Here is a 25,036-nt window from a genome sequence, read left to right on the forward strand (position 1 = left end):
AACATTTATTATCTTGCTTTATTGATATATTAGCTAATCTGCTAGGTATGAGGTGGTACCTCAGCATTGTTTTTGATTTGCATTTCTCCAATTATGAAAGATTGAGAACACTTTTTTCTGTGTTTATTGATAGTTTTTATTTCTTTATCTGAACACTGCCTATTCATATCATTTGTCAATTGGGGAATGGCTTGATTTTTTTGTACAATTGACTTAGCTCCTTATAAATTTGAGAAATTAGACCTTGTTCAGAGGTTTTTGTTATAAAAATTTTTTCCCCATTTGTTGCTTCCCAAAAAGGGAAAGTTGAAAGAGAACTTGATATAGGAAGGGGAGGCAGGAAGGAATGAGACTACAGAAATAGAACAGCAAAATTTCTTGCTACCCCTTCTTAAGGAGGTCAGTTTTGAATTAATGAAGTTCAACTCTACTCACAATAGGAAGCCACCTCCTCAATTTTGTCACTGTTGTTCATTAAATCTATTGTTCTGACTGTAGCTGAATTGGAGAGACCAATTCTTAATTATGCTTCACTTCATTTCAAATATCTAGAAAGTAATAAAGTGGAAATATCTTAATCTTTCATTGAAAAGGATAACTGTCAGCAGGTGCCTAAGAAAAAATTTTCTTTAAAAAGGATAAGGATTGAAAAAAATTAAGTCCTGTCAAAAGAAAAGCTAGAAACTAGGTGGATAGAGCTAACAACTGAGGCAAAATGGCCTTTGAAACTAAGCATCTAAGCATCTATTCCTTTTCTAAATGGTCTTTGGAATTACCATACTCCCATATACAGATATGCATCCTTGTTTAATACAATAAATGTACTTAGAAACAATACTACGTATTGTTTACTATGTATGTATACTATGTGTAATGTATACTAATGTGAGCTTTTACTCTTTCTATCCATATTTCTCCATCTTTATGGAAAATTGATAATGATCTCATTTTAAGCCAACAACAAAAATACCATCAAATTGAATGTATTTTCAAACAATTTTATTTAAATATAAATAGTACTACTCCAAGCTTCATACCTTGGAATGATCTTATGAATAATTTAAAGACTACATACAGAACAAAACAATTACAGAAACAATATCTTCCTCTAATAGCTGTCCTCTCTAATTTCTCTTCAGAGCTTCCTTTAGGGAAGGTGGAACCCCAAACACAGCCATTAATTGGTTGCTGTTTTCAAAATAGAAAATAGAGTAAAAAGCAATGAACTGGGAGTCAAGAGATCTGGATTCTGGATGGGCCCCATGTATTGGCAAATAAATTCTTAAAATATTGTATATTTTCCCCTATTCCCATAGCTACTGCCCAATTGAATCATTATATTAGCATCTTAAGTAATCTTCCTACCACTATAACTCCTACCAAAAAGCCTTGTTCACAGCTCTACCAGACTTACCTTCTTTGTGAAGGATGAAGTTCTTCAATGGTTTAACCAATTAACTTCAAACTCCTTTGCATAGTATCAAGGATTTCCACAACTGCATAATTAATATTCAAGCCAGATTCAGATTTTACCTTTCCACAATAGGTGGATAGCTAGTTAGACAGATACCACATTTATTCATTTCTTATTATATGCTAGACTAAGTACTGGGCATACAAATACAATTAAAAATAAAAGCAAAAAATCTATCCCTACCTTCAGGAGCTTACATCAAAAGAGGGAAAACAATACACATAAGAGTGAGTATACCAGGGATAGGGCAGAAAGGTGCCAATGAGGAGATGCTGTGAAAAAGTCTAGAAAGTCAGAAGTGAAGCCAGGAAAGAAATAATCATGAATGGCCCTAGGCACTTCCTTTTTTGGTGGTCCTGAGTAGGAATTCACCAGTAAGAGAAGGAGATTAAGCAGCCAATTTTCCATTGGTATCTCCAAAATGAGAAGGCAACTAGGGAAGAAATGGAAATACCAGAAACTCAGGAGCAAAACTAAAGTTGCCTTTTTTCACATTCCTAGATAGCATTCATTACCTATCCCAATATGTTCTGTTAGGAACACCCTATAATCACCATAGTCTGCCTGCTGTTTTTTGGATATGTCCCCCAATTTCTTTATTCCATGCTTTTTTGCTCATACTGTTCCGTATGCCCCTCTCTACCTATTAATATATTCCTTATCTTTTTTAGACTCAATTTAAATGCCACTTCTTCATTGAAGGCTTTCCTGATCTCTACAGTCAGTAATGATCTTTCCCATTTTAGATTTCATACATTTCTCAGTACTGTTCAGTATATCATTTGTATTTATGTTTTATCTCTTTTAGATCATATGCTCCATGAGGTCAAGAATTATCTTTTTTATATCTGTAATTCCCTTTGCACTTATTTCATGTAAACATCTATAAAGAGCATGTTAAAGTTCAATTAGATGTTTAACTTGATCCTCTTTGAAAACAAAGGTTCAATGACAACCTATTTAATATGGGGTGGCCACTTTGTCCCTCAAGTTTCTTGATCTATAAAATGAGGGCTTTATACCACATCATCTCTAAAGTCCTTTCTAGTTTTAATATTCTCTGAGTCAATGATGGACAGAGGGCAGATTTTTCCAGTGATCTCCAAGAAAAGACCATTGTGCTCAAGGTTTCTCCCTTTTGTTTCTGGCACCTGACATTGCTACTCTTTTCATATGAATGCTCCAGAGTATCAACCTGGTAGAAGGCACTCTAAATCTGTAGCCACTCAAAACCCTATCTGGTGATCATCCACCAATGTTTACTTCTTTTATTTAAACAATTCATTTGAAGAAAGAATTTAATGAAGCAGCTTAGAAAGAAAAATCACAAATTCCCCCAATATTTTAAGACTAAGGGGGTAATATCCTACAAAACGTATACATCATTAGTAGGAAGATTGGGCATGCAAAGGGGTGATACATGAGGGACATACATGTAGGAAGCATAGGTAGGGCATATGTAAAGAGAGGCAAGTTATGCTTCTGACCCTGCAATGCCATGAATGTCTTCTGGTGATGTCATCATACTGTTCTACCTGGGCCTGCACTCCAATGGAGTTGATATACATTGATATATACATTGATGATGCTGTTCTGTTCGTAGCAGTCAACATGAGGCCAACTGAGACTGAGAAATGTCCAATAGAGACTGTTGTGCTCAGTAGTGGCACACAGTAGGACCACAGTCTTGACTGGGCATTGTTCCCTACTCTCAAGGTTATTATTCATCTCTTCAGGGTCACTTCTGACTATTTAAACTCCAGTGTTTTGGGGGATGCTCCCCACAACAAGAGTTTAAACAGCTCCTTAGTCATAGCCACCATACACAGCTAAGAAAAGTCTGCCAGGTGCTCCAGTCTAAAAGTCTCTCTCTCTCTCTCTCTCTCTCTCTCTCTCACACACACACACACACACACACACACACACACACACCTCTGTATATGTCTGGACAAAAAGATCCAAGTCCTCCCAGTATAGACAGCTCTCTCTAACTTGGGGTTAGATATTCCCAAGACCTTCCCTCTCTGGAATGCAAATGAATTTGAGCCAGAAAAAATAAATAAAGAGCACAAGATCTTTGAATTCTGCCACCACCTAGTCTACATTTCTGCTTTTATCATATATATATATATATATGTCAGCCCCTAAAGTCTGCTGTTTGAAACTCTATTGGCCAGGGCAAAACCTAACAGTCAGCACAGGATTTAGAACTGGAAATGATCTTGGATATTATGTAGTTCAAACTCATTTTACCTTTAAGAGTAAGTCAAAGAGAGGTTAGGGTTTGTCAGAGATTATACAGGTGACAAGTAACCAAGAGCCTGGGTTCTAGCACAGATCCTTCTAATTCTGATTCCATGATCCTAAATCTAGCAATCTGCCCTTATTTCCCCTCTCATGTTGAGAGAACTATTGTTTGAAGAATAACTGTGACTGTCTACCTCCAGAGAAAGGGGGGGGGGGGGAGTGCATTACATGGTTTTAAATATTCCATATATAAATTTAACTTAAAATGTAACAAAATAAAATTCTAATTTGAAAAAATGAAAAAAGTGATGGTATCATCTCTTACCCTCTCAAAATAGCATAATTGAACCATTCATAAGTTTCCCCCTTCCTAATAAAGGACCCACCACAACAGCATACAAACATCTTTATATTTGTAATGTTCTAAGAAAAATCCAAAACTCAAATGGCAGAACAAATTAAACAATGAGGCTGCACATGTTATTCAGTTTATTGGTAAATCCACATTGACACTCAATTTTGTTTGTATTTGCCACATGAATAGTCAAAATATCAACTGTGAAATTTTACCTTTAGCTCACTGATTCATTGAATAAACTATCTGTCTCCAATCTTCCTCAAGTTATAGTCAGCTCAGTACTTTGACACCTGACTTTTGTATTGGTGGTTGGTGAAATAGACTAGGGCCATTAGAAATTATTTCAGTAGATGTATTCATTAATGATGACTGGAAGAGCCTCTATAAATGGGATTGCTAGATGAAAAAAGTCTTTAAAGACATTCAAATGAAAGAAAGCCAGTATAAGCCACTGCAAAAGCCCAACTGTGGGATATTTTATACCATAATAAAATCATTTCAAAAAATTTAATTTTGACATAAAAGCTAACATTTAACAAATATCACTTGATCCCTTAATTCATTCAGTGTATTCTTTCTCTCTCTGTGGTAATTTAAAAGTCACATTTTAACAAAAGCTTGGAGAATCAAATTATATAATAGCTCCTCCAAAAATGTAAAGGTCAGGCTAACATTTGTGAGGGATTTTGTCTTAAACCTCTGTATGGGTAGTCAAGAGAACTAGATACGAGCAGTAAATATTCAGTTCTAGCCACAATGTGTTAAGAACTTGACAAGTCACCTCTACTCTCTATGCTTTAATTTCCTCATCTATAGAATAAAGGAGTTGCCAATATGTAATTGTTGATGCCCATCAAAGATAATTTTTAAAGGTAAAAAATAATGGTGTTGAAGGGGACTTTGGGAAAATTGACACACTAACACATTATTGGTGGCCTTGTGAATTATTCTGCCAATTCTGGGTATAAAAAAATGAAATCATGTAAGAAAATAATTAGAATATTTCTATGCTTTGAAATGGTGATTCTACTACTAGATTAACCCCAAGAATGTCAGTGACAGAAGCAAAGACCTTATATACAGTTAAACATTCATAGCTTCACTCTTTCTTGTTACAGAAACTAGAAACAAAGTAGAGATAGATGTCCATTGATTGAAGAATAGTTAAACAAATTAGAATATAAAATTAGCAGAATATTTTTACAATAAAAATAAATGAATAAAAGTAATTCAGAGAAACTAAGACCTGTATAGTTCCATATTGGCAGCACTCAGAGAGAAGAGTTTTTTTTCTAACTGGGGGAGTGGGGGAGGAAGACTAAAGATTTGTTATAAGTTGGAGTCATATTGGACAGGACAGCCTGGGAACTTTCAAGCACTGTGGATAGAATAAAGGGACCTGGGACGTGGACATTTGAAAGTGAACTGGTAACCCAGATAGACTATAGAATCAAATGTAACCATGAGCATTTAATGATTATAAAGCTCACTGATCCAATTAAAGAGTGATCTTCCTGAATATGCTGGTCACATAGCATTTCTGGGAATGGGGAATTTATCCACTTTTCATTTGCTCCCTTTGAGCTATGAAGCCATGGATCCTGGGAGTCAAATCCCATTTATTCTCAGCTGTTTCCTTCCTCTCTCCATGCAGGGAGAATTTCTAAAATCCAGCATGGTTTATTGTTCTAACCTCCAGGTGTATCCTTTCTATTGCCTCAAACGAAGTGGAGGATGTGACTCAGGGAATGCACAAGGAAGGAGAGATGAGAAGACAAAATGAAGTGATAACTGCCTCTACTACAGAAATCAGTAGGCTCTCATTAGGCAGAAAAGACCCTTTTTCCTTTTGTGCCCCCTTTCCTTTTGCATTCCTCAGAAGATTTGAGTTGTTGCAGGTTGCAGAAGATGCTCTGCTTTTGTCTAACTGAAGCCTAAGAGCTTGTGATGGATATAATTTTGTTTCTGTTTTTTTTTTTAATGGCAAACAGGGATCATCTGTGACTGAAGAGAAGCCTGTTTCTTCTCCTCTGATAAAACTCTTACCTTAGGTATATCCAATACCTTCTCTTCAGTCACAGATGATCCCTGTTTGCCATTAAAAAAAAAAAAAACAGAAACAAAATTATATCCATCACAAGCTCTTAGGCTTCAGTTAGACAAAAGCAGAGCATCTTCTGCAACCTGCCAGGCAGGGTATGAACTCTATTCCAGAAATTTGGGGGGAAAGAGTCCCCACTTTACTGTCTCTTGGCTCTTGTCAGAATTGAGTCTTGTTGGAGCAGATTTCTTTTTATGGCCCCTTCCTCTGGGGTCTCTATAAGGCCAATTTCTTTGGCAGACTAATACAACCATTCTTCATAACTTCATGCTGAATCTGTTTTTGGATCCAGATCTTTTGGTATTTCTTTAGTTTCTGATACTGAATGACCCAAGGGAGTTTATGAGTCTGGAAAAAACTTCTATGTATGCTTGTATTTTTCAATTCCTGGTGAAGACAAAAACTCTTTAATAGTTTATAAGCCAGATTTTCTTTTTTTATAAAAGCAGTTATTTCCATAGTCTATGGGCATGCTTTTACTTGAGATCAGTGTTCATGTGGGGGAAACCTTGAGTAATTCTGTGTTTCAGAAACTGTGCAAGAATGTAATTCTGAGGTAAGATGTTAAAAGAGCTCCCTGGAATCTATCAAGTTACATTTTAGTTTCATTCTATAATATACCTAAGAGCAATTCTATAACTTGTACTTTGGGCTCCCTTAGATTTCCCTCAGGAAAAGCAGGGATTGGAGTCAGGACTTCTCTGAGGGCCTGAACTCTGGCCCCAGAGGAAACCCTCACCCTTATTCTAAAGAATGAGGGAGCAAGAAGAATCTAGGAAGAGGAAGTCCTGAAAGAATTGGAGCTCTCTCACTTCCGAGTTAAACCTTTTCCCTAACTGAAATAGTACATGGAAGACAACACTTCCCACTCCCAGCCCCAGCCCCCAAGGCTTCCCCTCCTCCAGATTGGTGCCCAACAGCTGCAACTACTGCTTCACTTGTATGAAGTCATGCAGAGAGAAGAAAGCAGAACATAATACACAAAGACTACTAGAATGTAAACAAAAATAGCACTAAAAGGCAGCTAATCTCAGATTAATTTCAATGAACAATCTTAGTTCCAGAGAACAGATTGCAAAACACACCTGCCACCTCCCAGCTGAGAAAGGACTATACATTTGTAATGCTGTCACATGAAGTAACTTTTCTGTTGGTTTTGTTCAACTATTTTTCTAAGATAAATAAGAGTTCAATGGGGGGGGGCACAGTATATGAGGAAATTATTGATAATTTTAAAATAGAAGTCATCCTTTCGAAATTGTTTTTAAAAGGACTATACCTTTAAGATCATCTACTTCAACCCTTGCATTTTTAGTAGTTATTTTAAAATTTTGTTCTAGGTCTAACATTATATGAGAATCTGTGAGATAATTTTTGTAACCAAGTCCTTATTATCCATGAAAGATCTTAGACACTATCTATTTGATTTTGTTGATATGGTCCAATAAAAATCAAAGGTTTCTTTTTTGGTTGATGTTTTCTCTTGTAGAGCTGACCAAGTGATTCCTATCTGTAGTAGTGAAGAAGGGGAAAAAGGAGATGAAAGGGAGAGATACAAAGGAGAAGGAAGAAGGAAGAGGAGGAAAAGGAGAAGGAGAAGGAGAAAGAAAAGAAGGAGAAATTTCACAAGTAAAAATTCATTATGATTCTTATTGTAATTTGCTCAGGACACTTAAAGCCTAAGTAATGCTACAGAATAAATCATTTGTTTTTATATAAGCAAATGAGAATTTCAAGCAAAGTTCTTATACATATATAGAACCTGAATTTTTCAAAGTATAATGTAAGATATGATATAATATGATATATAATATAATTAATATATACTTCCTTATATTTTCCTTTAGGTACTTTTTAAATTTGTCAGTTCCCACACAGTTTATAAACTTCTTGTTGTAAGGGTAACAGGATCTTACATTTAAATGTAGAAGGAATATTACAGGTCATAGAAGAGGCCACTAAGCCAAAACCTTCATTTTATATAGATACAGAAATGGAAATCAAAAAAGTTGTGTTATTTCTTTTGTACCTCAATGGTGCTCAACCCACTTACTAGGTAGGCACTCAATAAACACTTATTGGATTGAATAGCCTAGAAATAATGAAAATATAATACAATTACAGTAAATTTTCTTTTTAAAAAAAGATTTCAATATCCAAGTCTTGGTTTAGATATTTTCATTTTACTCCATACTTGGGCCAGTAGGGAAATAAAGCCTTTCCTTTCTCTTTTTTCTCAGTATCTTAATTGGTTATTTGTATTTTCTCCAGATTCTTGCTTCTACTCTTGGTAAGAGATTCTATGATTGCTTCTGTTTTCTAATTCTTGGTGCCCAGGCTTTAATTTAGATCCTACAAAATCAGCCATGGCTTCCAAAATAATGAAGCAATCATGTGATTAACATAAATTCTATGAGTTTAACTATGAAACTTGAAAGAAGGAAGAAATGAATTCTTCTAGTCAGAATAGTAATTGACTTTAGCCATGCACGAATCCTTTGACCTGGTGTGAGCCTGCATTCTTTAGAGCCTCAACAATTGAATAGAACAGGTAGAAGTAATTGCAATTATATGGATTTTCCCATCTTTTCCTTTTAATTTGATATTGATGCTTACCTTTACTTAAATGTGTCGATTGTCTGATTGCAAATAGAAGGATGATTCTGAGATAATCCCCATATCAGTGACCAGTCATATTCTATTAATAAACCAGCAATTATATTTTCTTAATATTATTTAGTGCTTACCATGTCCAGTGCCTATTGACTCTCTTATAATGGATAAAGAACATTCTTGATATATAGGCACAACGATTTTGAAAAGTAGGAGGCAACTAGGTGGCTCAGTGGATTGAGAGCCAGACCTAGATACTGGAGGTCCTAACCTCAAATCTGTCCTCAGACACTTCTAGCTCTGTGACCCTGGGCAAGTCACTTAACCCCCATTGCCTAGCCCTTACCACTCTTCTGCCTTGGCACAGTATTGACTCTAAGATGGAAAGTAAGAGTGTAAAGAAAAGATTCTGAAAAGTCTAAAATCTACTGGCCTCTTTCACTTTGGGATTTGGAATGTATTTTTGGACAGTATTGCTGCCATCTCACTCCCCTCTAACCCATGTCTACCTTGATACTGAAGTAACTGTTACAGGTTATGTTGACTTGGTTTGAGGGATCATGACAAGTTATTCATATTTTTCCTTTTTTTCATATTTTTCTATGTTTGCCATAACCTACAATTGTCTTCATTGTGGTCTCTTTTTCTGTGTAGAAGTTTCCAGAAATCCCCTTCTCCATTCCCTGATAGAATCTCAGTTTACAAATGCTTGAGTGACTGGATATTCTCAGTGTTTAGCTATTTAAAGCCCTCTTGGGTGTGGCTAATTTATTTGCTCAATCAATCATCAAGTTTCCTTGTCAGACTCAATTGGAGAAGAGTTTGAACCTCATAAGAGCATTTGATCTAGACTCATCTTTAGAATTATTTTATGACCATATTATTACTCTGTGATTAAATTCTGGTCCTTTGGAGTCTAAGGGGCAGGGATGGAGCACCCCTTCCCTTATCCTCACACTTATCTTGAGGACTACAAGAAGACATGATCAATTATGTCATGAAGTGGCATATAACCTTGAAGACATATGATGAAACCAGTTCCTCTGTTGCTGGATTTAGAACCTTTGTGCCATGTTTGAATTTCATTACAACTTCCTATAGTCCTTTTTTTTGTTTATTATAAGATAATGATCCATTGAAATATTAAATTGTGTGTCCAATGTAACTTGAAATATAAAGAGAAAAGATTTAATTCACAAAATATTTATAGAGTACTTACTATGTGCCAGGAGGATGCAGACAAAAACAAAGTATTGCCTCAGAGAGATTATATGCTGGCCAATAAGACAATAAAAGAATGTGATAAATTTTGGGCAAAATTGGGACACTAATATTGTTGGTGGAGTTGTGAATTGATCCAACCATTCTGGAGGACAAGTTGGAACTATGCCAAAAGGGCAATAAAATTAAACTGACCCTTTGATACTATAATACCACTACTGGTTCTAACTACAAAAAGATCCTAAAATGGGGAAAGGACCTACTTGTACAAGATATTTATAGCAACTCTTTTTGTGTTGGAAAAGAATTGGAAATTGAGGGGATATCCATCAATGGGGGAATAGCTGAACAAATTGTAGTATATTTTGGTGATGGAATACTATTGCACTATAAGAAACAATGAGCAGGATGATTTCATAAAAAGCTAGAAAGAGGGGGCAGCTGGATGGCTCAGTGGATTGAGAGAGTCAGACCCAGAGATGGGAGATCCTAGGTTTAAATCTGGCCTCAGACACTTCCTAGCTGTGTGACCCTGGGCAAGTCACTTAACCCCCTTTGCCTAGCCCTAACCTCTCTTCTGCCTTAGAACCAATACACAGTATTGATTCTAAGATGGAAAGTAAGAGTTTAAAAAAAAAAAGCTAGAAAGAGCTACATGAACTGATGCAAAGTGAAATAAGTAGAACTAAGAAACACTGTACATAGTAGTAGCAATATTTTATGTTGATCAAGCTATTCTCAGAAATACAATGCTCTGGGACAACTCTGAAGGACTTATGACAAAGAATCTAACTACCTCCAGAAAAAAAAAAACCTGTTGGATTCAGATGCAGAACAAAGTATACTATCTTTCACATTAGGTTATTTATAGTTTTATTTGGGGCATGTGGTTTTATACAAGTATTCTCTTATAACAATGACCAGCATAAAAGTACATTTTGCATGATAATACATATATAATCCAGATCAAATTGATTACCACCACCAAAAGAGGGGAGAAAAGTAGAGAGTGAGATAATTTGGAACTTATAAGTTTGCAAAATGTATGTTGAAAATTATTATTACGTGTAATTGGGAAAATAAAGTATCTGAATAAAAAAAAGATTACATGCTATGATAAACTGCATGAGCATAGAAAAGTGAATGTCAATGAGGTCCCAAAAGCCATTGGTATGGGGTTCTCTTCTCATTAGGGGAAACCAATGCCATCCCTGCCTGAGGGGAAGGGCAGAACTGGAAAGAAGTAAAAGAAGAGTCTCTTTATTTGGATTTCTTCATTTTCCTCAGGTCTCTGTGGTCACTTCAGGTGACTGTGGCTTCCCACTTTGAGAGAGAAAATGGACAATGCCAACCCCACTGCAGGTTGCTGAAAGGAGAATTTAGGCTCTGGGATGAAGCCAACATGAGAAAAAAAAATGCCGTGTCCATCATGTCACTTATCCCCAATATACTACACTAAAGACTTCAAGGAAATTCTCCTTGGGTGAGATATGGGTCTCTTTCTCTTGGCTGAGCTTAGTTCAGCTCTCAAAGGAGGATCTTTTCACTCAGGATTGTCAGGTATGCGTACTCACATGTATTTTTTTTTCTGATCTCTGTTTTGTTATTGATGTGGATAAAATGATTTCGGGGCTATCTGCTGTGTGTGTTAATTCTGAAACTAGTATTTAGTGGAGAAGGAGTTCTTAGGAATTAGATATATCATTTTCCCATATAGGAATATATACATTAGGAAGAAGGCAGAATACTAACAAGAAGAATGAGGAAGGATCTTATAGAATTATACACTTGACCTAAGCCTTAAAGGAAACTAAGACATTCCAAAAGGTGGTGGAAGGAGTATATTCCAGTCATAAAAGATTGTCCATAAAATCAGTAGATGGAGTGCAGTATTTGGGGAAGAGGAAGGAGCCTACTAGTTTAGCTGGGACATAGTCAGTAGGGGGAGTGGGGCTAATGATGTAGATAATATGGCTGAAAAAATAAAGTAGAGCCAGCCTAAAGTACTTCTCATAAAAAATATAGTTTTGTGCTTAATCCTAGATATGATCACGTATGTGTTTTAAGTGCATAAATTTGGTAACTGTAGAAAGGGTAAATTGCAAAGGGAAAGAGCAGGAGCATAGAGACCATCAAGTGGTTATTTTAGTAGTCTAGGCCAGCCTTGGAGAAGATATGACCCACCTGCAGAGCCGGCACTTGCAGACCTGCTCTGTTCCCCCTCTTCCCAACGCCTGAGGACATTTGTGTATGCTCTGCTCCTCTGTCCAGCCACTCAAAGCAAGCACGTCCTCCCTCATCTCTCTCTGGTAATGCAGGGGGCTCACCGACAGCTTGAACTAGGAAAAGGTTCACCAAGGCTGGTCTCAGCTCTAAGGGCTAAAAGTAGGAATGGTACCCATGCAAACAGATTAAGGGGGAAAAGAATAAGCTTGACTCTATGTGTTTAAGATTTTTATGCCTGGGGGACATCCAAACAGTGATGTCCAGTAGGCAGTTTGTGATTCATGACTAAAGTTCAAGAGACAAATCAAGGTTGTTAATACAAATTTTGACATCACTTGCATTGTGGTAAATTATCCAAAAGAGCTGATGAAATCAAGAAAATGTAGAGAGAGAAAAAAAAATAAAAAACTCAACATACAAAGAGGACAACACTGATTCCAAGCCCAGTGCTCTATCCACTACACCACAATGTTGTTTAACTGGTGACTTCAATGGCAATAGTTTCCACTTGAAGTGGTGGTCTTGGAATCAAGAAGAACCGAGCACAAATCCAGTTTCAAACACTTAACAGATATGTGGATATGCAAACTTGGTTAAGTCAATTAACTTCTCTCAGCCTCAGTTTCCCCATCTGTATGAGATTCATATATTTAAAAGACATGGCTAAGTGGTGAGTGTAAAATGAGTATTTATAATTTTCTAACTTTTTTCTGGTAGATGAAAACCTTTTACTTCTTGATGGTCATAGCAATAACTTTAGTTTGTAGAAGGATGAGTTGGATTTGAATTCAGACTATGACTGATTAATATATTATCATGCAGGGACAGCTAGGTGTCTCAGTGAATGGAGAGCCTGGCCTAGAAACAGAAGGTCCTGGATTCAAATCTGGTCTCAGACATATCCTAGCTGTATGACTCTAGGCAAGTCACTTAAGTCTAATTGTCTAGCCCCTATTGCTCTACTGCCTTGGAACCAATACTAACTATTGATGCTAAGATGGAAGGTAAGGGTTATTTTTAAAATGCTATGATACATTACTGAATCTGCCCAGTACCACTATTTGTCTGTTTTCCCTTTATGGAAAAAAAACATGCTGTGTTGAGCTTTTAACAAACCCTATGAAAAGAAATATGCAAACATTAAGAAAAAACTGAAAAAATTCTTATAAAATTAAAGAAATCAAGTCCTTTGCTTTGATATTTGAAAAGAAGGAAGTCAAATATTTTTTCAAAATGCCTTTCCTGAAAAGGTAATGATAACATAAAGCAAATTATACTGGTATTTAAAATGGCGTGTTCTGAAGATTCTGAAAGCAATTTTGTCTGTTAAAGAGAGTATGGTTTGATAAATATGGTACCACTTACATATGTAATATAATGTATTGGAAGAGCTTTTGCAGTCATTCAGAGCAGCAAATAATTTCTCAGGAGACTACAGAAACCTAACAAGGAAGTAATCCTCAGTTATCGACACTATGCTGAAAGTGTTGGAATTTCATTGTCCATCAATAAAAGACAAAACTGAGAAATTATCTTGTGTAAGGCTACCTGCTGGCATGTGCACACATGCATACACACACAAACTGTTTGGTGGAGAACTCTACTTTAAGAGAGAAATATCAAAAAGAACAAAGGAAGAATTTAACCAAACAACTCGGGGTGCATAAATGCATTCAGACCACAACTCACTGAAATAGTTGAGATACTCCTTCCTCAAGTCTTGTATTAGCATCTTAAATCAAATTCATTAATCCTAAAACTTTTCCTGAAATTTAATATCACCTACCAATATCTGATATGCATGTACCATTGAAAGAACACTAAACCAAAAAAAAAAAAAACAACCCTGTTATTGATGTTTGTTTGCTTCAGTAACATGTGATTCTTTGTGAACCCATTTGGGATTTTCTTGACAGAGATACTAGAGTGATTTGCCATTTCCTTCTCTGTCTCATTTTAAAGATAGAGAAACTGAGGCAAACAAGTTTAAATAACTCATCCATTTAGTAATTATCTGACACCAGATTTGAACTCAGGAAGATGAGTCTTCCCAACTTTAGGCCCAGCACTTTATCCACTGTGCCACCTAACTGCCCAAGAAAAAAATCACTCATATAAATTCAACAAATATTTGTTCAACACCAACTGATGTGTAAGTTGCTGTGCTCTACTAGATATAAGGAGTAGAAACAGAAATAAAACATGGTTCCTGTGCTTATACATGCCACATACACATGAAAAAGATCTAAGATAAAGGGAAATTTTTTTTGCCCATGGAACAAGCATTCCAGGAGGACAGGGAGAAATTAGGATGAATCTTTGGAGTGGGAGAATTTGTGGAGATAGGAATAAGGAATCTGTTGAGTGGGATTTGGATGATACTCTACAGGAGTTCGGATTCCCTGGGATTTGAAAAATGTGACCAGGTATAAAAAGGTTCATTATTGAATGCTTGCTTGTATGATAAGAGAAAATTTTTTTGTTTTTATTTTTTAAGGCGTAGATAACCTGTTGGTAGCCACATAAATATGCATGTTAAGATTCCATGGGGGTTTTTTTCCTTATGACTTCAGCACTAGCTTTTGTTCATTCAGCTGCACTCACTGATCAACCTTCAAAAAATAGGTAAATCAGGACAACCTGAAATTGAAGGGAGGATTGTTCTTCTTTACACTGGAGACTCTCCACGTACCAACTCAGAGATTGGGCTGGCAATAAGTTGTAGAAAATGGTACAGATGGAAGTTGTGGCTTCAAGGGAGATGGAAAATACCCAGCCACCTAAAAGTCTTTCCTCAGGGACACCCTTCACCTAATGCTTTTATGATCTAAGGTCTTCTTGCCTGTACTGTAGAGAGAATTGCCTCACCTAGGATATGAATTATGAATGACCAGATCTTAGATGAATAGTGAAAGTAAATACAAAAAAGTCAAGGTCCCCTCAACACTTCCCAAACAGGGCATGAATCTCTGAGGCTAGAGAGTTCCTACTACTCTACCAACCTTCTCTAGGACCTATATAAAAGTCACAGGGCAAGTTATTGTCAGCAATGTACTTTGAGACTGGAGTTCTCTTTCTTAAAGAGAAAAAAGGTTCTTCTGATGTCATTCCTTAAAATGTGCCACTCCTCTCTGAAAGTATTCTTGAATGTCCAAGTATACTAGTAGACCGGGGGCATATTCCAGAATTAAGGGCAGTCTTCCAAGAGTAAATTGGCCAGGCGCAATCTGTTTCACACTTATGATTGGTCTTGAGGCAACTCGGCATCTGCACACATTTCAGACTCTCCTCAGTTTCTGATTCAGATTCTTAATGTCAATGGGAAAACTATGAAGGGCAGCTTCTCGCAATTAAACTAAATATGAGAATCAGTTAGTGAGTCTGAAAGGTAGCATTTATCCCAGGATAGTAATTTGTACAGATTGGGTACTAACAAATATCCTGAGAATTACCTCAATACAAGTATTGTTCTCATAGATCTGAGGTACAGGTCAAGGAAACAAAGCTTGTGCTGAAGTTATAAAGAAAAAAAAAAAACATGGAATGTTTAGCATGCATATTTATTAGGCTAACAACAAATACCTATGCTTTATTTTTTAAACTCTTAATTTCTGTCTTAATTCTATGTATTGATCCCAAGGAAGAAGAATAGTAAGTGTTAGGTAATGGAGGTTAAGTCACACAGCTAGGGAGTATCTGAAGCCAAATTTGGACCCAGGTCCTCTCAATCTCCAGACCTAGCTCTCTACCTACTGAGCCACCTAGCTGCCCCTATCTATGCTTTAAAGAAAGCTATTCACTCTTATCATGCAAACAATAAGGATTAACTTAAAGCATACTGAAAGCAAATATTCCTTCTATGTAGGAAGTCTCCCAACATGAGAGTTGGACTTGCAATTTCAGTATAAATTAGTAATAAATATAAAGGATAATAATAAGATGTCCTGGTCCATCACAACATAACTTTTACAGTCAAGTCCAGAGACATTTAGCAGGTACCAATTATGTGCAAGGCACTGTGCTAAACACTAGAAATACAAAGGAAAGCAAAAACTATCTCTGTCTTCAAGGAGTTCACATTCTAATGAAGGAGACCACATACAAATAACTGTCTACATCATATATAATAATAGAATATAAGACATATATTGGGTAAATTAGAAGTCGTCTCAGAGGTAACATAGTAGTGGGGCAGGAGGAGTTGAGGTGAGACCTTGTATAGAAGGTAAGATCTGAGCTGAGTCTTGAAGAGAGTCAGGGGAAGACAAGAACTAGAGACAAGGAGAAAGAATATTCCGCATATGAGCAGCAGCCCCTGAAAAGGAATGTGGTCAAGAGATGGACTATTGGGTTCAAGGAAAGTCAGCAATATCCAGTGCTAGCACATAAAGAGAACTATAAAAAAGTGGAAAAGGAAGAAGCATCCAGCTGGAAAGGACTTTAAAAGCCAAGCAAATGATATTATATTTGATCACAGAGGCAATAGGGAGCCATTGGAATTTATTGAGAAAGGAAGTAACATGATCAGGTCATGTTGGCAACAGAAAGGAGGATAGGTGAAAGTGGAAAGAGTCTTGAAGCAGTAAGACCAGCCAGTAGGCTATTGCAATAGTCCTAACATGGACTGATAAGAGCCTGCAGCCTAGTGGCAGTTATGTCAGGGAAGATAAGGGAGCAATTTGAGAGATACTGCAGAGGTGAAAATGATAGCATTTGGCAACAGATTTGGAAGATAAAAAAGAGTGAGAAAGCAGTTTGTGAGCCTGGGGAAATGCAAAGATGGTGATACCCTTGACAACGATGAGGAAGTTTGGAAAGAGAAGGGTGGGCTGTGGGGTGAGATAATGAGTTTCATTTAGGGCACGGTGACTGTTAGAGGTCTTTGTAAGTGGTCGATATTCATACACCAATAATTAAAGTACCTTGAACTCTCAAGTGGTTCGTTGAGGAGAATCAGTAGAGGCATGGTGCAGATATCTCTGATGTTGATCTTGTCTTCTCCTTCTAATATTACCTGTGTCTCAGGACATTCATATGCATCCATGAAGTCATGAAGTCAAAACAAGGTTTTGAATAGTGAAAATAAACTATCCAGGACACTTGAAAGCCAACATTCTGGTGACAAATCTCTTCAATTTTAGCTATGTAGCTTATCCCAGCCATACATGGAATCTATTTCCTGGCTTATCCCTACAGCTTTTCTCTCTAAAGTACTTGGGCATATCCTTTGAGGAACTATGTTTACCTTCCTGGCACGTCGAAACAATGGAATAAGACTTATATTGGTAAAATGTAAGCTCCTTGAGTTTGGGGACTATTCATTTTTGTCTTTATATCATCATGCTTTACAGAGTGCCTGACACATAGCAGGTGTTCAATAAATGCATTGCTTGATCAATTAATTTATTAATGGATTGACTTCAGTAAAGAAAAGGATACATGGTAACAAAACAATTCCTTGGATCTCCAGCTCTTTGGTTTCCCATATCATCCATTTACCTACCATATATATTTCACAGAATAAAGAGTATATAACTTGCAGCACACAAACTACTGGAGTGATTTTTCATGAAAGAAAGAAATAGAAAAAGAGACAGAAGTTAAGAATGGAAAAAGGCACCAACCACTAAGTAGCAGCATCCTAGGTTATTGTAAAAGGAGAAAAGTATATGTTCATATTTTCATGTATTCCATTTAGTTTAGAGTTCCCTTCAGAAGACTCAGTTGGCAGCTTTCTGTGGGAAGCATAGCTGCCAGCACTAAGCCATGATGGCTACTCTCTTCTCCTAAGTTCAAACCATACTCCATGCTTCTCTGATTTTCTATCTTATTATACAACCAAACCATTGAGAGGACCATACTCTACTGTTGCACAAACCCTGGGCAGTGAGAAGATGCTACCCCTGCAAGAATGAGAGCATGTAAGGACACTGTGAGCTTTCACAACAGCATGCTTTTCTAGCAGAAAGAAGAAGAATGGGCCTGATTAAAGCTTTTCACCCATCTTTCCCATCTTTAGAACTCTGAGGCTCCCTTCCTCTTGACTCATCTCCTCAAAAATACATTCATGGCATTTTAGGTGAGAAATTCCAATCTGCATCTACAGGAATAGCTTTCATTCCTACGAATAATGATGACTTTTGTGCAATAAAATAGTTTAGCATGCTAAATGACTCAAAAGTCAAATCAGAGGCAATGCAGGATTTCTAATGGATCCCTTTATAGATGCCTAACATCGCAAAAAGTTCATGAGAAATATTTGCGTCAGAACTTTTGTTTCTATCCTTGGCTGATAATGATAATTCCATTTTATTTATTTATTCACTCATTTAACCACTCATTCCAAAGTTGCATATGTTGCCTGAATGATGAATGTCTGGTGCCAATACCATTATCTAAGTATGGGAATGGGAACTAGCTTCTCTGATATACAGATCATAGATTTAGAGTTGGAAGAGAACTTCTCTGCATAAAGACTAAATATCTCATTTTACAGATAAGAAACTTGGGTCAAAAGAGGTTAAGTGGCACAGCCAAGGCATGTCTGAGGTAGAATTTTAACCCAGATATTCCTGAATTCAAGTCCATCATAAACCACTGTACTATACTGACTCTTGACAATTCAAAGTGTTTGTATATATACATCTGATATACTAGTGTTTCGTCATTTATTGTCAATATTATTACAGGCCACTTAATACACATCATAAGACATGATCTAGGTCAACAAAGATACCTGGGAATATCCTGAAACACACTACACTGGCAATATTAGAAGAAGACATTAGACTGACATCAAAGATACCTACACCATGAACCTCCCAGCCTCTACTTATCTTCCCCAACAAATGTCTTTCTAACTCTGTACATATACTGACCACATGAAGGAAGAAATTTTGTAATCACATAATTATAACCCATTTCCAATATCACCAGAGAAAATCATTCTAGGTCCCAATTGGAATCTTCTCAATAATCAATATGCTCAGCAGTAGTTAGGTGGCTCAGTGGATTGAGAGCCAGACTTAGAGACAGAAGATTCTGGGTTCAAATCTGACCTCAGACATTTCCTAGCTATATGATCCTGGGAAGTCATTTAAATCTCATTGCCAAGCCCTTACACTATTCTGCATTGGAACCAATACACAGCATTGATTCTAAGACAGAAGGTAAAGATTTTGTTTTGTTTTTCTAAATCAATATGCTCTATGGCACATGATCCTACCTTGGGGTTCCCCGGGGAATATCAAAGTTTTGTTCATGTCTAACATACTTTTCTGTTATTAGCACTTTGGTTAATAAAACATAGACTATAGTACAGTGTGTTGTTTTTTTAATCCAACAAAATATACAAGGAACTCACACTTTATTCTTGTTGTTGATCAGTAGTTTCAGTTGAATCTGGTTCTTTGTGACCCCCTTTCAGGGTTTTCTTGACAAAAATACTGGAGTGGTTGCCATTTACTTCTCCAGCTCATTTTACAAATTAGGAAACTAAGGTAAGCAGAGTTAAAGGACTTGCCCAGGGTCACACAGGTAGTAACTGCCTGAGGTCAGATTTGAACTCAGGTCTTCCTGACTCCAGACCTGGTACTCTCTATCTACTATGCCACCTAGCTACTCTTATTTGACCCTATAGACAGTCATTAAAAAATTTCCTATCTGGTGGCCCACCAGATATTTCAAACTATAATTCTAAGTTAGAGTTTAAGCCACCACGTGGAAATAGAACTTGAAGTTGCTCAAATATTAAGTAATCCACCCCTATAGCAGCCCCCATAATACTCAGTTACCTAGGTAGCTACTCCAGATTTATGGCACCTTGCAGGTAAGGTCTCCTAAGTGGGGAAAGAACTCGATGCCACCAAAGATCTGTTTCTCTCTCACTCTTGTCAGTGACTAACTCATGGTACCAATGAAATACAGAATCCAGATTTGTTTCCCTAATTTAGGCTCTATGAATTATTGCTCCTTGATAATTGCTCCTTCATTCCCAGATTATGGCAGAAACCCTTTCCACTCTTGTCAGGCATTCACTGCTTCTATAAACTGGCTTCCAATCTGATCATTCAATTGACATCTTTCTCTCCAAAATTATCAGCGACTTCTTCATTGCCAAATTTCATGGACTTTTTTCAGTCCTTATACTTCCTGACCTCTCTTCACATTTTTTGTACTTTAATCTCCATCTGATCTTTGATATTCTCTTCTCTCAACAGAGGATGGTTTATATTTGATCCTAGAGGGCATTGGGAGCCACTGGAGTTTATTGAGTAGGAGAGTGCTCATATTACACCAAATGGAGACTAGTATAAAGATGAAGTTATTCACCTCAAGAGACAGTAGATATAGGGGCCCCTCTCTCTTTGCCTTCCCACCATATTTAAGAGTTTTTAAGAGTTCCTTAGTATGATCACTCAGAAAACAACCTTCCAAAGGGATTAAATTTCCAACATATTGGAAAGAGGAAAGATATAACCAACAGGGCATCACACTAAAGGTATAAGATTGAAGCCTTATTATTTGGTAACAAGAATTGTTGATCTTGCCAGCCCCATTATTTCCATGACTTGCTTAAGCATGGAATTGCTTATTCAGCATCATCCCCAAAGTATATTTGCCTTCCAAAGAGAGTGTAACAAGGTTAATAGGATTTTGAGGGATTTATATTTGGGTATTTGTTCCTAAGGTCCTATGAATCTTTCATGTCTTATATATTTTATGTAGTAGATGAAATAACCGTGGTCCCACATCCAATACCCATATTCAATCAATCAACATGTATTCCATTTATTAAACAACTACTTTGTGTCAAGTATTGTGCTAGAATCTAGGGATACAAATTAAATAATAATTTATTTGTAAACATTAATTTAGTTATAAATAGATTTATGTATGGTATATTATAACAATCATATAATCTAAAATATAAATATATTTAAAGCATTTATAAAAATAAAATGTTTCTCTAACCTAAAGGAGATCACTATCTATCAAATCATATAACTATCAAATTGGGCAAATTCTATCAAAATTGTACATTGGGCAATTGAGAGTCTATTTGATACCCTATTATAAAAATTTGGGAAAACCCAGGCATCCCTCCTATCTAAGTTTTACTTTGGAGATTTTCCTGAAAAGGACAATAAGTGAAATAGAGAAAATAAACATTTTGGAGTCAGGTTCCCAAGATTAGTTTCAATTTATTTGAGCCAAGAGTCCTTGGGAGGCCCCAAATGTTATGCATACAAAAGGCTAAACTCTAGCCAGGGGAGAAAATGGTACAAAAGACTTGGCTTCAGAAAGGATGCAAATGATTAATAAATAATATGCCAATGAGTTTTTGAAGAAAAGAGACATTCTAAACAAGTAATTTTATTGCTAAGAGGGTTCTTTCCACCAAGGCAAATGGGGACTCATTATTAATTTGTGTTCTTAAAGAGTTGCCTGTGACAGATGAGATTTTAAGATAATTTGGCCATAATCACAAAAATAAAGTCTATCAGAGGCAGGACTTGAACCTAGGGTCTTCTTGACTTTAACTTTCCAAACTACACTATGCCATCTCTCTTACTGATTGATGATACAAGGTAGACTCTCATGAAACACATATAGAATACCTTATTTTTAATTATATTATTAGCAGCTTTATTTCTTTTCAATAAATAGAATTTTTAAATTTTTAAATAACATGGTCCTGTTTCTGCCTAATCCTGGGGCAGAAGGCAGGAGTTGCAGTGTTTCTTCTCCTTTCCAAAAGTGATAGGGAGTGTCAGTTGTAGAAAAACCTTTTGACTCCACCTTTAACAGTGCCAACAGTGAAAAATACATAGCTGCTTAAAAAGCAAAGTCAATGAAAGAGAAGAGAACAAACAAAAAGGAATAAAAAGAGAAATTTTACGAAGTCCTAAAAATGTAATAATGAACATGAGCATATGAGACAACTTATTGAGTAACCACAACACAGTGTGGTTATGGTGGTAGGTACAGCCTATCAAAGAGGAGAAAGAGGACAAGAAAAGAGAGGAATAGCTAGCCTTGGGACAGCACTTCTGGTTCTGCACAGCACTTTACATATGTTATCTCATTTGATCCTCCCTATGTGATAGGTGCTATTAGTGTCTTCAATTTATAGATGAGAAACTGAGGCTGAGAAGAAGGTAACTTGCCCAGGGTCCCACAACTACTCTCTGAAGAAAAAAAAAATTGACTCAATTCTTCCTGACCCCACCACCCTCTATCCATTGTACCATCTAGAAGCTATCAAAGAAAAATAAGAGAAACTTCTTCCCTCGAGGATTTTATATTCTTTTGAGGAATAAAAGATACATGATCAAAGATTTAGAGAAGAAAGGGACAACAAAGATCCTCTAGTCCAAATCTCTTATTTTATAGATGAAGAAAAAGTGACTTAACCAGGTCACACAAGTAATTGAATCTTGAGATAAGATTCAAATCCAAGTCTTCCTGACTCCAAGTCCATTACTATATCCACTATACCATGCTGCTTCTGCATATAAACATGAAAGACAAAAACTAGAAAACAATGTTAAATGAATATTAGAGACATTAAGTGACAGCAGAGTCTAAAAGAGAGAGACATGAGAAGTCAGTTAGGCAACAAGCATTTATTGTATGTCCCTGGTGAGTAAGACAAGGCAGACTCTATCATTTGGCATTTTTAATACCAGGGCATATCAATGCCATAATAATGCACTAATGTGCAAATGCAAGCCCTATGCACATTTATAAACAGGACTATTTTCTCATACCTGGACTTTGAGTTATATACTGGAATCCGTTGTCAGTCATCTCTTTTAATAGGTGGAATAGTGGTGATATGGATAATACAAAAATTAAGGATCTAGAAAGAATTAAAGACTCCAATTAAAAAAAATTCTCTCTCTCTCTCTCTCACACACACACACACACACACACACACACACACACACACAGACACACACACAGTCTTCTATCTCTCCTTCCTCCTTCATTGCCTAATTCCAATGATTTACTAAATTGGGCCCTTTCAATAGCCCAGGACTCAGCTAGAAGGGGTGGTAAAGGGAATAAGGAAGATGGAGGGAGAGAGAAGGAAAGGGGTTGAGAGAGTAAAGAGATTGTTCTTCCCCTCTCTTCCTTTTGGAAGGAGGTAGCCAAGTCCTTTCTCCTTGAAAGAGGGAGTATATCTCCTCAGAGAATGGTTCTGGGAGATGGAGGACAAGAGACTAGAGGGGGAGGCCTTAGTAAGAATGCCCCCTCCTTGAGGTACAATCTATTCTTGAGAGGCAAGATGAATTCCTATGTTTCTGGTTTCCTCAGGGACACCAACTGTTTGTTCCCTTGAGGACCTTGGGGCTACCCCACTACCAAGGAGAGATGTCAGTTTCTTAGGGCTGGCAGTTTTTGATCACTGGGATCCAAAGGTTAACCCCCCTTTTTGGGGAAAGGTATGACCCTCCCCAATCTTCAGTCCCCTTTACTATTGTTAGAAACTGTCCTGGACCTAAATCTAAAGTAACAAATGATTTATTTGGGTACAAACAGGGAAGGAGTGGTAAGGGTGTCAAGCTGGAAAAGGGTGAACAGGAAGCCCTACAAATTGTCCCCTCTGGCAAATTGGCCCTCCAATGTCTGGGGGCTCCCTCTTTTTGCCAGCTGCCTGTTGGTCCCTATTTCTGAGTTAACTACTTAAATACAGGAGTCCAGGAATAGATAAGGGAGAGAGATGGAGAGTGAGATCTTTGAAAGGGATCTCTGTGGATAGCTTTCTTCAAAGTCCCAGTTCAAAATATTCACTACTGGCTTTTGATTGTAGTTATTTAAAGTTGAATGAGAGGTATCCAGGGGTTTAGAAAGAGACAGTTAATCTCCAGAGAGACACAGACTTCTTCCCAACCTTGGATATCTACCTCTTTCCATAGGCTCCCAACTGGAAGTGAGTGAGTGGCCAGTTGGAGTTCTCTAAGCTTCTGGTTCTCTCCTGGAATTTTCAGTTTTTTCTTCTTGCTCCTCCCCCTCTCTCTCTGCAGCTGATCTCTGTCAGAGACTGCTCTCTTGCTCAAATTGGATTGTCTCTCCTCCTACCTTACAGTGGATGTAGGAGAATAATCTATCATCAGTTTTCTAGAATTGACAATAAAACTAACAGCATCTGAGTTTCCCATTCCCATCCTAAATGGAATGTTTGTTATTGGGAAAAACCGAGGTAGGTTTTGTTGCTTAAATTTCACATTTAAAGATTTTTCAAGCAGTGATTTGACCGATATGCAAGCTGCATATATCAACAAAGAACAAATGAAATGTTTTCTATTTTTCTACCCAAAAGGGCTATGAAATCTCAAAGGAGCTTTAAAATAAGAAACCAAGTGAACAGAATGAATTAGCAAAACGGAGTCACAAAATATAGATTTTCCAGGGATTTTACTCAGGTCTCCCAAGCTTAAAAAAAAATCTATAAATGTGATTTTCCTCCAGGCTTTCATTTATTATATCCTTGCAATAGTAAATACTCTGCACACATATCTGAACACCAGTCTGCTAACTCTTGGCTGACCTATATATCTAGTCAATTCAGGATCAAGATAGCCTAGAACTGGGCTGCCCTCAACCTTTGTTTATGATGAATTGTTATCCAGCAAAGTCAAGGCACTAAAGATAGGATTTCACAATCGGGATTTTCTACATTGATGTTTAGGAAGAAAATGTTAGTGTCAGTGTGGATTTGTTCCTAGATAAACTGAGTCAACACTTTGTAGTGTCACTGTTTAATCCCTTCTACCACTGAAGTTTTATG

At 36.8% G+C, this 25,036-nt stretch overlaps 1 long non-coding RNA gene across 1 annotated transcript; it reads right to left on the bottom strand.

Moving 5' to 3' along the window:
- Window positions 1-1,104: 1,104 nt before the first annotated feature.
- LOC103106878 (uncharacterized) lies at window positions 1,105-24,213 on the bottom strand. Its single transcript, XR_001629934.2, has 4 exons — window positions 24,153-24,213; window positions 23,013-23,104; window positions 8,797-8,878; window positions 1,105-1,188 (listed from the first exon to the last, which is right to left on the bottom strand). It is a non-coding gene; the product is annotated as an uncharacterized LOC103106878 (long non-coding RNA).
- Between the last annotated feature and the right edge of the window lie 823 nt (window positions 24,214-25,036).

This window comes from Monodelphis domestica, chromosome 4 (genome assembly GCF_027887165.1).
Source record: "Monodelphis domestica isolate mMonDom1 chromosome 4, mMonDom1.pri, whole genome shotgun sequence".
In the NCBI taxonomy this organism is placed as follows: Eukaryota; Metazoa; Chordata; class Mammalia; order Didelphimorphia; family Didelphidae; genus Monodelphis; species Monodelphis domestica.